Raw genomic sequence first — 12,303 nt, 5'->3', positions numbered from 1 at the left:
GGTTGTCAGGGAGAGGGATTGCCACCGCGGAAGGGGCGTTTCCTAGGGGACTGTCGGTGGGTTGGGGCAGTACGAAGCAGGGGTGGGCCCTGCGCGTAATGGCAGCGCCGTGGCCTCGCGTCCATCTTTACCGCTCTCTCGGACCTGTCACAAAGGAGTCGCGCCGCCGCTGCCTCCCCCTCTCTCGAGTGGATCCTGGAGCTGGAGAAAGTCAGTGCCGCAGCCCAGCCGCCGTGCTCCGGGAAGCCCCTGGGGACGGGGTTGGGGGGGGAGTCCGAGGGCAGGGGACATCGGTAAGGGAGGGGACAGTCCCCTGAGCTTGCGGTGGGGAACCTGACTGGTGTCAGGGGAGGCTCCGGGAAGGGGCCCGGGATGGGTAGCGTTCAGCAAAGCCTGGGAAACGTCCTGAGGTTCTCCACGGAGGCCCGCGCTGAAGGCGCCTGAAGATGTTCCTGGAAGAGGGTGTTCTCGCTTTAGGGGGTTCTAGACGGGAGATTCTCGGGGGTTGTCCTTCTGAGAAGGCCGCAGCTAAAGCGGCCCAGGTGAGAGGCAGGTAGCTCTCGGGAGGCTCCTGATATTTAGGAAAGCTCTGGGCGGTGTCCAGGGCGGAAAGGTAGATGGGAGGATGCTTTGGGAGGGTTCCCTTTTGTGGAGTTGGAGGCTTAGGTGGCACGGGTGGGAAGCCGACATTTCCCCGGGAGACATGAAAATGCCTCGGGGTAGAGGGATATCTTGGAGAGAGGGGATAGGAGTTGGGAGCCAGAGCCAGCGGATTCCCGTGCTCCGGAGGCCCGATGTGGAACATGGTGAAGGGCCTTGAGCAGAGGGGATAGCAGGGTGGTTCTGGGAGGAAGAGACCTCCATCCATAGGAAATTCCCGGTGAGGAATAGTGAGAGGGTAGCAGGACTGGCGAGACTGTTCTCTCTGGAGACCGACCCCGTGTGTTGAAACATAGAATTCAGTTGCTTCTGGGCTTAGGGCTGGTGGGCTGGAGGAAGTCCACCCCACCAACACTCCCTGCGTGCCTCCAGATCAGGCTTTTGCCCTTCCGGACTGACTGCCTCAGTTTCCCTGTCTTTGGGGAGGGAAATCAAGGCAGGGATGGTCCTCTGAGACTGCAGTTCTGTCCTTTCTGAGTGAGGTTGATCTTCGGGCATTGTACTTTGAACTTTGAAGGGCTGAAAGTGTCTGTTATTGACAAAGTAGAGTCCGGCAGTTGTCCCAGCACCTCAGCGGCTTGTCCTTAGACAAGTGACTTAACCAACGTGGGTCTCGCCTGTGAAAAAGCGCCGTATGGAAAGTACCCTCCAAATTACAAGCTGTGTGAAAGTGAAGTACTGTGATTCTACCACCCAACGGCTGTTAGGGGATAAAAGTGGAGGCACTTCATCTAAACACTAAAACAGTATGTCGATGTAAGGGGTCGGCGTTAACAGTGGTTGTTGGTCCCATTTCGAGTGCTGGGAGCCATGTTAGACTGAAAAAGCCCCAAGGTTCACAGCTGTTTACGTCATTTTATGGTCTGAACCCATGGGTTCAGCCCCTGCCTAGATTGGGGTGGAGGGATTTCCAGTTTTTGCTCTGGGGGGGGGGGGGTTAATTTGAAATTCTGATGGGCTGGAAGGAGGTAGCACTATAATATAATGTTGCCCTTTGGGAAGTTTTTCCCTGGCAACTGAAGTTTTCCTCCAAATAATTTCATCTCGATAATATAAACTACCTCTCCTTTGTATGCATATGGCCTTGTGTACGGGCAGTGATATCTTTCTTCCTCCCTCAGCTGTGATTTTGTACAGAAGACCTCCTTTTTTCTCCATGAATTATGCCTTCCTATAGCAGTTCCAAACTACAGATTAGCATTGGCTTTTGAATTCCTCTTCCACGTGGTTTTTCACCATCTGTGGAGCTGGCTCTTCCTGAGATGACATCTTGCTTTGTAGCGTCCTCTGTGAGGTTATAAAGATGCTTGTGTCCAGGTATGACATTTTTCTGATGTTTGGTTAGTGGCATTTATTAGAGCTGGTTTTCCAAATATTAGGTAATTTATGATGTTTGAAATTTGGTGTTTTGTTTTGTTTTAAACAAAAAGCTGATTTTTATTTCCTGTTTTTCTAATCTTATATTTCATGGGTCTTTTAAAAAAAAAAATCACTGTGGTGATTTTGTGAGCTTTCTCATTTCCCAGGATTCATGTTGTCCTGACCTACTGCTTAATGTCTGTGACCTGCTTTTCGCTGTTTCCCCAAACCCTTCATTATTTCTGTACTCCATGATTATTTTTAAATTATTGATTATAGGAAGTGTGCCAGCATATGCTATGTGGGCTTTTTCTGCTTTGTCAGCAAAATGTTCCCTTAGTAAATTGGCTAAGAATCAAGAGGAAATAAAAACATTTCCCCTATTCTATAGTGAATAGGGGGAAACAAGAACTCTGAAGTATGTTTTGGCAAGAGAATAAAAAAAAATTGTTGTGTGTTCCCAAAGTGCATTTGCAACAGCTTATTTCAACTCATGAGCTTAGTTTAGTCTCAAGAATTGCCTGTACATTCCCTTATAATGAAGTAATTTGTTATCATGAACTGAGACGTCACTTTGAATCCTTTAAAATACAGCTCTCCCTTCAATACTCTAACAGCTATATAGTTTGAGAAATTATTAGGAATTCTTGAGGATGGCAATCACTATTACGCTAGTCTAAATCAGAGATTTTCTGTTGTGTGGTGGGGGACCCTTGTAAAGGAGGGCGTGAGAGCCACAGCGGAACCAGTTCTCTCTTTCACAAGAGTTACTTGCGGGTAGTAAACTACCAGCTTAGCTTCTTTCAAATATTTGACATTTTCAAGGCATTTACCATTGAATTTGGATAGTTCTTTTTCCCTGGTATTCAAATTAGGAAATCAAAAACAGAATACTCAGGAAGTAGTAAATGCCAAAACTTGGGCCACAGCCTTTAGGAGACTTAATAACTTTCAAGAGTGTAAAAGAATGTTTTCCCTTTGGTTTATCTATTCAATAAATCAGCTTTTGAAATAGTTTTCTTGCCAATATTCCTGATTAGGAAAAAAGTACATATTTGTTATTTTACTCTCAGTGTCCATTCTAAAAGGGAATGCTCTCTGGTTAAATGTGTTTAAAAAAGAAAACCTTTTAACTGTAGATAACTGTGTGATATATACAAGGCTAAATGAGGTAAAGTTAATCTTATCAATAGTGGTGGGCTCTTAGAGAATATTCCCCTTTCTCTCTAAGCTTTTGAAAACTAGGAATGCATTTGAGATAGCAAAGAATTGATGCATTCCTTAAGTTGGTTAAGGAATGAACCCTGCTGGTACCTTTCCTGCTGCTTGAAATTATGGCTTCCAGGCATAATTTTATGGGTTCTGTCCACATCAAATAGAAGGTTTGAAACACCTTGCTTGGCCAGTTTATTATGACCTCATAGTTGAGTGTTTCAGTGTGAGCCATTTTTACCTCTTCTTCCTTCTGAAGAACTTCGTTTCCTCAGCTGTGCTCCCTCGACGCACTGATCCCCACACTGATCCCCAGCGTCATGCTCCTGCCTTGCCCCGCCTTGTGGGAAGTGCAGCTCCTTTTCTTCATCCTTATTGCTTCATGGTTATTCATATTTAACATATGCCCAAGGGCTACTGATTCACAACCTGCCAAGTGAATTATTAAGGATTACTGAAACATGGTATTCATCAACCAAAACTAGCACGTTCGAGTTGACTGTTGTCCGACACCGCCTTCTCCCAGGGAGTCTCTCCTGAGACATTGGGCGCAGTGCAGAGCTGGGTCATGTGCAGACCGGGACTCCTGCAGTCACTGGGAAGGGTGCCGACGTTCCCCTGTGCTTCCTCTCGTGGTTTTTGTTTGTTCTGTTCTTCGTGGGAGTTACTATTAGCTTCTTTATCAGCTTAGTTTATGGGCTTCTGGTTAACCTTTCACTGTGGTCAGGGTATTCGTACCAATAATATTTTGGCTTATAATTTGAGACATGAGTGTGTTGCAGTGAAAATATAAATCCTCCACACCCCTGTGGTCATGCTGAGATACCGTGACCTGAAAACTTGCTTGTACAGAAACACTTGATGTTACTAGGTTCCTTTTGCACTGGAAGAATGGTGGAGTGAGAGGCCTCCCCCTAAGGGGGTGGACCGCGCTGCATCCACAGGCTTGTCTGGCGTGTGTGCCGTTATGCGTGGGACCCTCAGTGTCTTGTCCGTTGCTGTCCTTCATCTCGTTGCCAAGAGCACGAGAGACCTATTTTTCTTTTTCTTTTATTTCTTGAATTTATTGGAGTGACTGGTTAATAAAATTGTATAGATTTCAGGAGTACAATTCTATTATATAATAGACCATTGGCATTATGTAATTGTATGGCATGGGTTTTTTAAAACATTTTATTTATTTACTGTTAGAGAGAGGGAGAGAAAACATCAGTGTGTGGTCGCTTCTCACTTGCACCCCAACTGGGGACCCGGCCTGCAACCCAGGCACGTGCCCTTACTGGGAATCGAAGCGGCAACCCTTTGGTTCCCTGGCCCACACTCAGTCCAGTGAGCCACACCAGCCAGGGCTAATTGTACGGTGTGCTCACCACACCAAGTCAAGTCTCCTTCCGTCACCATTTACAGGGACGTTTTTGCACCTTTGCTCAGTGCCTGACATATAAGCATTGGGTTCATATTTATTGAAGGATGTTGTCTTACTTTTTCAAAGTGATCAATATTTTGGAAACACTCTATTTTTACAGATTTGAGACTAAATTCACTTAAAGTAGTCATTGAATAGCTTTGAAGTTCTGGGTATGCCACTGTCATCCAGTGCTTTCAGACACCATATTAAGTAGATCTCGTTCAGGGATGTGTCGCTGTTCGTGCTGTTTATACATTTTGTTCGCTTCTCTTAACAGTAAAGAATTTTCTATAATGGAAAAACTCATATCCTTCAGATTTCTGAATCACAGGGTTAGATGACACATCTGCGTGATTTCCTATTATTCTGTCTCCCGGGGCAAAAATCCCAAATCATTCGGAGTACCACATTTGGTTTTCTCCTTTGCGCTGCAGCCATCATTAACGCTTACCTCAGTTCTTCCGTAGCGTTTCCTGTTTGGGGCCAACGCAGATTTTCAGTCTTTGGGACCAGGCAGGGATTATTTACTTCTCTTGTGTGTGCGTGTGTGTGTGTTTTAACTATTATTTGCGTCTGGAATTTTTTTACTCCATCCCTGCCCTAAATTTTATTTTTGAATACATTTTTTTTAATGCTGAAAGAATTACCCTTTTTCCTTTGCACTGTTTTAGGTCTGGCTGTGTTCTGTAATGAATTCTCCCCTAAGTCTCTCCTAACCACGGACACCACCGCTACAGGGTTAGAAAGCTCTCAATGTTTTAGGGGAACCTTTTCCAGATACTCCTTCCCTAATGGTTCAACCAGAAAAATTAACTATTTTCCCCTCCAGTGTGTACTTTCTTACACCAGCCTCAGTGCATACAACAAGTATCAGGATCGCCCAGTGCTTTTCCCAGACAACCGAAAGGTTACAATTCAGGAGGTAACACTACGTTGTATGACTTAAGCTTCACGTGGGCAGTGCCACTGCAGGTAGATAATTTTGGACACCTGGATGACATGTAAAACTATCAGAGCTGCCTTTCCTTTTGGGAAGAAAAATAAAGTTCCAGCCAAATAATACCAAATAATCTTACTGACTTCTAAGTTTTTCCCTTTTGAACACAAACTTCAGTAAGAAAATTATGGTCTTTAGGGCATCTTGCATTGTATTTTAAAAGCTAATATATTTCCGGATGAGGTTTTCTGTCTTGACAGGGTTTGAGTTAGAGATGTATGCATGTGACAAAGTCCTGCACGTGCACATGTAACGCTTGTGCATTTCATTATATGAGGGAGGACCCCTCCCCCAAAAACCCCAGAATTATCTTCTGGAGGGCAGGCCCCTCGTAGTACACGATTCCTCCGTTAGGTGAGTGACCTGCGAACCCATCTGTATCAGTGTACACCCTCCCTGTTTTCCCGATCTCGACTTGAGAGACTTTTTTTGTTTCCCCGGATGAAAAAATATCCTCAAAGGGAAACATTTTGCCAATGTGGAAGAGGTGAAACAAAAAAACAAGCAGACGCACTGAAAGACATCAAAATTGACACGTTCACAAACTGTTTTCAGAGGTGGAAAAAACATCTCCAATAGGTGCATTGCATCAGATGGAGAGAGTCCTTTGAAGGTGACAGAAGTTTAGACATGTAAGAATAAAATGCATACTTTTTAAAATAAATTCCTGGTTTGGGGAGGTTCCCCTCATATGCAAATCTAACTTCTAAAAAAATACGTTGAGCCCTGACTGCTGTGGCCCCGTTGGTTGGGGTCGTCCCGCAGAGTGAAAAGCCTCCGTCCGTTCCCAGTCAGGGCACAGCCCTGCGGGGTAGGTTTCGTCCCTGGTTGGGGCACGTAGGAGAGGCAACCGATCCATGTTTCTCTCCCTCTCTTCCTCCCTCCCTTCCCCTCTCTCTAACAAAGTAAATAGATAAAATCTTTAAAAAATATATTGAAGTTCAGTTAGTAATATGTATGCTGAATTATTTAGGGGGAAGCATACTGATGCCTGCAATTAACTTTGAAATGCATCAAAAAAGCTAGATGGACTGATGATGGGTAGAGATGGATACATACGTGATAAAGCAAGTATTGCTATAATATGTAATAATAAAAATGTTATTACCGTAGTGTTAATGACAAAATCCAGGTGGTATGTAGGTGTCCACTGTAAAACTCAGGTTTGCTGTGTGTGTGAAATTTTTCATAATAACATGGGTCTGGGGTAGTAAACGTGAGGGGAGCAGTTTTCCCTTCTAGTCCTGTCTCAGGGGAAAACCCAAAACGCTTTCTACCGAGAGAAAAATCGTTAAAATTCCCGGTGCCTCGTGTATGGTGGGTTTCCCTGCCGTGTGCTCAGCCTTGAGCGGTGAGGCGTGCGGGTCGGGGAGAACACCGCGTCCCTCCCATGACAGCGTGCGAGCCCACGCGGCGAAGACGCGGCGAAGAGGGCAGCATCGGTCCTCCTGTGGCCGAAGTTCGTTTTTTCTGGCCTGCGGTCATTCTTTTAGCCAGCCTGCCCTGTCTTGGCAGCATAATCCCAGAGTCTTCTTTTCAGAGAAGAGGAAGTGTTCTTAGTGTCCCCGAGCTGTATTATGATTGAACGCAAGCAAATATTTGAAGAGACGAAGAATTGATTCCTGGACCGTTTGTTAGAGAGGATGAGACTTGGCCAGATGTCTCCTGTGGTGAGCCGTGCCTGACGGTGGAGGCCTGTGTTTTGACTGCAAGAACTCGTTGCTTTAACACAAAACTTACTGAGAGAACAAGTTTGATTTCTCCCCCTCAGAGCCGCTTTGAAAACTGTATAAAATATAAAAATCTAATAAATCACAAATGATATAGAAATGGAAGAATAGTCTTTATCTTTAAAAAAGGAATCAAAATTAGTGTTACCACTCTTCAGAGAAATAGATTTGCAGAGGAAATATTTGATTATAACTATGCTCTTGCAGAAAAAAAGCTAGGAGTGGTATAATGATTTAAACAGCATTGCCACTTAGATGGTGAGAAGTCTTTCTACCAAGCGGTGGCATCCAGTGGTGTCATCGTCATTAACACAGTCGATAATTGCCACATTGGTTGATGGTTGCCATAGCTGCAGATTTAACAGTTGCATATGTTTACGTTTTTAGATTAGCTTAAGTTCTTTGGTCTCCAAGTGGACTTGACTGACCATCTACTGCTAAGTAGTCTTCAATGTCAAGGCGAGGGATGTAGTATTACATAGTTACGTGATCTCTAGCCTCATCCACTTTCTCTCCCATTCAGCCCGTCCACCCTTGGATGACATGATCCAAGGGCAGAGCACCGTGTGGGTTCATGGTGTTGCTTCACAGAGTAGGTCTGGTGAGAAGCATCGGGAGCTGTTCTGTCCGTCGCGTTGGTACACTCTGTACACGGTCACTGACGGGTGGCGCTGTGCTCTCCCAGGCATTTTGGCTGACCATTCCAAACACAGTTGCAGTTCACTTTCCTGGAAAGGAAGATTGACTGTTCTGACCCCAGGAGAACCACCGTGAGTGTTGCAGTTTGCCCTGCCTGCTGTGCCAGCTTCTCTACGGCAGAGTGGTTTCCAGGCCCGGCCACCATCAGGAGCACCTGGGGAGCTTCTGCGAAAACGCTTGCTTGGATCTGATTCTGGCTATTTGGAGTGGAACCGGGAATTTGCATTTGAAGGAGTAACTAAGGGATTCTAATGCTCATCACCTGTAGGATGAAGTTGCACTCCCTTCCAAGGCTCTTTGTCTGAAAGCATAGATACATGAGGATTTCAGTACCGGGGTAGGTGAGCTCTATGACAGATCAGCTGTTTAGTCATCTTAGTGCTCTGAAGTCAGGTCTTACTGTAGAGTCCCCACCTCCCAGATTATTTTCTTACCTCTGATCAGCCAGGTGCTCGTTTTACACTAACACCTTGCATTTTGGGACCCCGCGTAAGTATCCGGCACTGTGCCACGTGTTCTACAAGCACTATTCATGTCATCCTCACAGTGGTGCTGTGAGGTGCTCAGGACTGTCACTGTCTCCCTGTCGTGAAGTGTGTCTGTAGTCAGGGCAGTTGACACGCAGGGTGGGCGGTGAACATGGCAGGGCTGGGAGCTGTGCCCACTCTTCCTGACTGCGGGCCCCTCCGCCGTGCTTTCAGGGGCCTCTGGCGCCCTGCACAGCATCTGCGGGCTGGGCGTCACTGTCCGAAAACAGAGCACCTTGGAAAGTGGGTGAGTAATGCTTTCGGAGCGAGACAAAACAAAGCTATCTAAAGCGTAATTGTTTAACGTCATTGCTCAGTGTTTCACCTAAAGAATTCACGATTCGTTCTCAGAAGAGAGTCAGGAGTGACAACCACGTCCGGGTGAAGAGCTACACACATTTGTTCGTGCCGGATAAGTCACAAAGCTCGTGCTCTGTTATTTATGGGCTCTGCCTTTGGCGTAACCCGCAAGAATGTTCTGTATGCTCATTTCAGAAATTTTAAACAGATAACAGCTCATTTTTTCCTTGTACGTTTTACAGCATTATCTTTGCAATGCCTCACAGCTTCTCCCACCTCATTAACCTCTTCTTTACACGTGATCTTTACAGCTAGTCTTCAAGAAAGAAAGTCTTTGTTTTGAAAATGTTTGAAAACCTTTTTTTAAACTCAGTTTCCTTCTCTGACAAATTTTGTAGTTGACATCATTTTCTGAGTGGTTTTAAAGAAAATGAGTTGGAAGCAGTCAGTTTGAACCATACTTGAGTTCAGTTCGGAAATAGGGAGGAAATACTTAATTTCTGTCTTCCAAATGTAGTCAGGTTTTTAAAAATGTGTGTGTGTGTTGGATATCTTCCATTTACTTTGAAGCTCTACTAAGTGGAAGTTTGCATAGATTAATTCTGTATCGGTTTTTAAGCCTTAGCAAAAAATTGTGGGATAGAATAAAGTTTTAAAATATGAGATCCAGCAGACTTTTTAACTCACTGCTTTTCTCATATGCATTCCTGGCTCTGGTTCTTTTTTAATTATTCCGAACAGCTTTACAGGTTAAACTGTAACTTCATGGGATCCTCTGCTCCCCTTCAAGGCTTTGTTTTCTGGGTCCTAACTTCACCTCGACACTCTCAAATCACTGCCGGTTTATTTTTAGTGCCTGAGTGGCCTCTCTTCCTCAGGTACGTCTTCCCCAATTGAATGCGTCTGGTGGGACCGAATCTGCTGTTTTCATACCATGCCCACCCGACTTCTGTGCTGATTGTGGAGAGGCCCTGGGGCTGCAGCGAAGCCCGCGGAATCGCGCTCCGCTCTGGGAGCTCGGATACCACGGAGCACTTTGGGGCGAGACAGTTCTCCCCCGGGAGAGGCAGCTTTCCCTGATAGATTCCCTTGTACGGAATTCTGGACCACTCTCTTCCGTCGTCCCCAGAGAATTACTTGGTTTGGCCACAGACTTTTATAGCATAGTGGTTAAGGGACACTGATCCTCCAGAGTGTGTGTGCCTTTACAGCCTCGGATGGCATGAGGTACGTACATTGCATCGTGGTATAGGCACAGGTATTGTTACGGGAGAAAAGCAAGTCACAGCACAAGAGTTAGGGCATCGCCCTACTTGCCAGCACTGTAAGTACACAACAGTGGGTGCGGGAATGCACACGTGAAACTTGCAAAGCGGATTGCCTCCGGGAAAGGAGTGGGTGAGGAGGGAAGGGTTTCAGGCGACAGCACAACAGAGGCTTTCGTTATCTGGAGACACATGCAGCGTTTAGGTCTCAAAATGAATGTATGTTCATTTTTGTTTTCACTTTTAAAAAGTAGCAGATAAAGTTTTTAAATACAATACTTTATATTAAGAAGGTGCTCTACTGGCCCATCAGCTAGGCTACCACCTAGTGGCAGGCCTGCCAGAAAACCGCGGGGTTTTTACCTCCTCTCATCTGAATGGTTCCAGCTGCGTCCCCTCGTCTGCCCTCTCCAGGAGAAGGGCCAGCGCATCGCTTCTTGAATGTTGCCTTTTGGTCTCGCTCCGAAACCAGCATCATTTATAAGATCAATAGGAATTTATACCAGGGACCCTTTCAAAGAGTCACTTTGGATTTCTGTCTGCCGCCCTTTTAAGCATTGAAACCTCTTGGATATCTGGTTCTGAAGGGCACCGTATATCCTGGCTCCTGCATTAATGGGACTGGTATTACTTCGGTCTTTGCTGGTTCAGAATGTGCTCTCGTTCAAAAAGCTATTTCCAGCCTAGTCCTTACATCATGCTCCTACCTATATTTCAGTCAGAGCCTTTTAAGGTCAACCTCCAGATTTTGAGGACAGCCTGTTTTGGGGGAACCCAGAACATTTGTGGTATTCACTCAGCATTGCTGTCCTGGTGTCTGGAGGGAAGTACTGTCTGTCTGCCCTCTCTCCTCTCTCCTCCCATCCTATGTTAACCCATCCTATCTCCTCCCCTCCCCTGTCCCTCCCTATATATCTATTTTTCATCAGCCCCCCATAAGCAATAATTAAACTGGGCAAATATTTAAAAGAATTTGCTGCAGATCTATCTAAAATAATGGAAGTAATTTTTCCCTTGCTTCTAATCCCACCAAATTATGTGTTCAATTTCTGTCTATTCCTAAGCCATTGCTCACAGTATTGGAGGATTTCACTGTGAACAGCCAAGTGCTGGGTAGAGACTATACACTAGTCTCCATTCCTTGTGTGTCTGTTTGCGTTCTCACGGGCCCCAGTGTCCAGGTTTCAGCATGATTTTTTACTTTCTGCTGCCAGCCCCAGGTCAGCCTCCTGCTTCTACATCTTGACTTCTTTCTAGACTTAACCAGATTTCTCAGCTTAATGAAGAGCTGGTTCTGTCATTAGGGTTTTTGATGATAAACACACTGTGTGGGATGAGGCTGGCTACCTACGGATTTTTGGAGGACGGGGCTGTGCCTCGTCCTCCCATTGCTAGGGCAGTGCCTGGCGCGAGCTGCTTGTCAGTGTTTTCGGTGATAATTGGTGCATCCTTATCCTTAACTTTGTAGCAGATGTGTTGTGCAACAAACTGATCATTGTGAAAATGTAACCTTGTGATAAATACTGGCCTTTCCCCAAGACAATCTTGCTTAGATAACAGAAAAACTTTGTTACTACTATTGTGATTTCTGGAAGTTCTCGAGAGCCTCCACGGGAAACCTCTGCAGTTTGGATAATTTAAGTGGAACATTTTATCCTTTTATTCTTCTTGATATCAAACGGATGCTATCACAATTGTATCATAACTTTTTAAACAACAAATCTCTATAATTAGTTTATTTGAAACACTACATTTCTCATACATGTGAATTAAGAAAGGAGACACTTCTTTTTGTTTTGTCCACAAAAGGAATTCCTGAACACCTGCACACTTCCCCCCAATGTATCAGTAGTTCTGTGCAGATAGAACCACACATATGTTTTTTTTAAAAAATCAGTGGGAAGTCCTGTGGTTTACAAGGATATGGTTTAGCAGTCAACTTTATAATATAATTATAAAAGGAATTGGTGATTGTTAATTCTCTTATGCAGAGATACCTCTCTATGTCAGAAATCTATAAAAATAACCAAAGATAAGTCTTCATTTGTAATCTTACCGTCTATAAAATCAAACTCGGAAAGTTTGAGCAATTGAATAGCCAAGAACCTTTGATTCATTTTCTTCTTGGGTTTGTTTGTTTGTTTGT

The 12,303-nt window shown here is 44.9% G+C and overlaps 1 protein-coding gene across 3 annotated transcripts in view; it reads left to right on the top strand.

Annotated features, from left to right (window-relative positions):
- The first annotated feature begins 51 nt into the window (after nucleotides 1-51).
- RSPRY1 (ring finger and SPRY domain containing 1) overlaps nucleotides 52-12,303 on the top strand; it is a 41,142-nt gene continuing 28,890 nt past the window's right edge. The window contains exon 1 of one of the 3 annotated variants that reach the window (XM_045819102.1): nucleotides 52-210. The gene's annotated coding sequence lies outside the window, so the exon portion shown is untranslated. Of the gene's footprint in view, nucleotides 294-1,958; nucleotides 1,978-12,303 lie in introns of those variants that run through there. The other 2 variants (XM_045819103.1, XM_045819104.1) reach the window with 2 other exon arrangements.

The sequence above is a fragment of the Phyllostomus hastatus genome, unplaced genomic scaffold (genome assembly GCF_019186645.2).
Source record: "Phyllostomus hastatus isolate PE091 unplaced genomic scaffold, TTU_PhHast_1.1 phas_scaffold_345, whole genome shotgun sequence".
In the NCBI taxonomy this organism is placed as follows: domain Eukaryota; kingdom Metazoa; phylum Chordata; class Mammalia; order Chiroptera; family Phyllostomidae; genus Phyllostomus; species Phyllostomus hastatus.
Note: the sequence above shows the minus strand (reverse complement) of the source record. Positions and strands in the feature narration are given on the sequence as shown.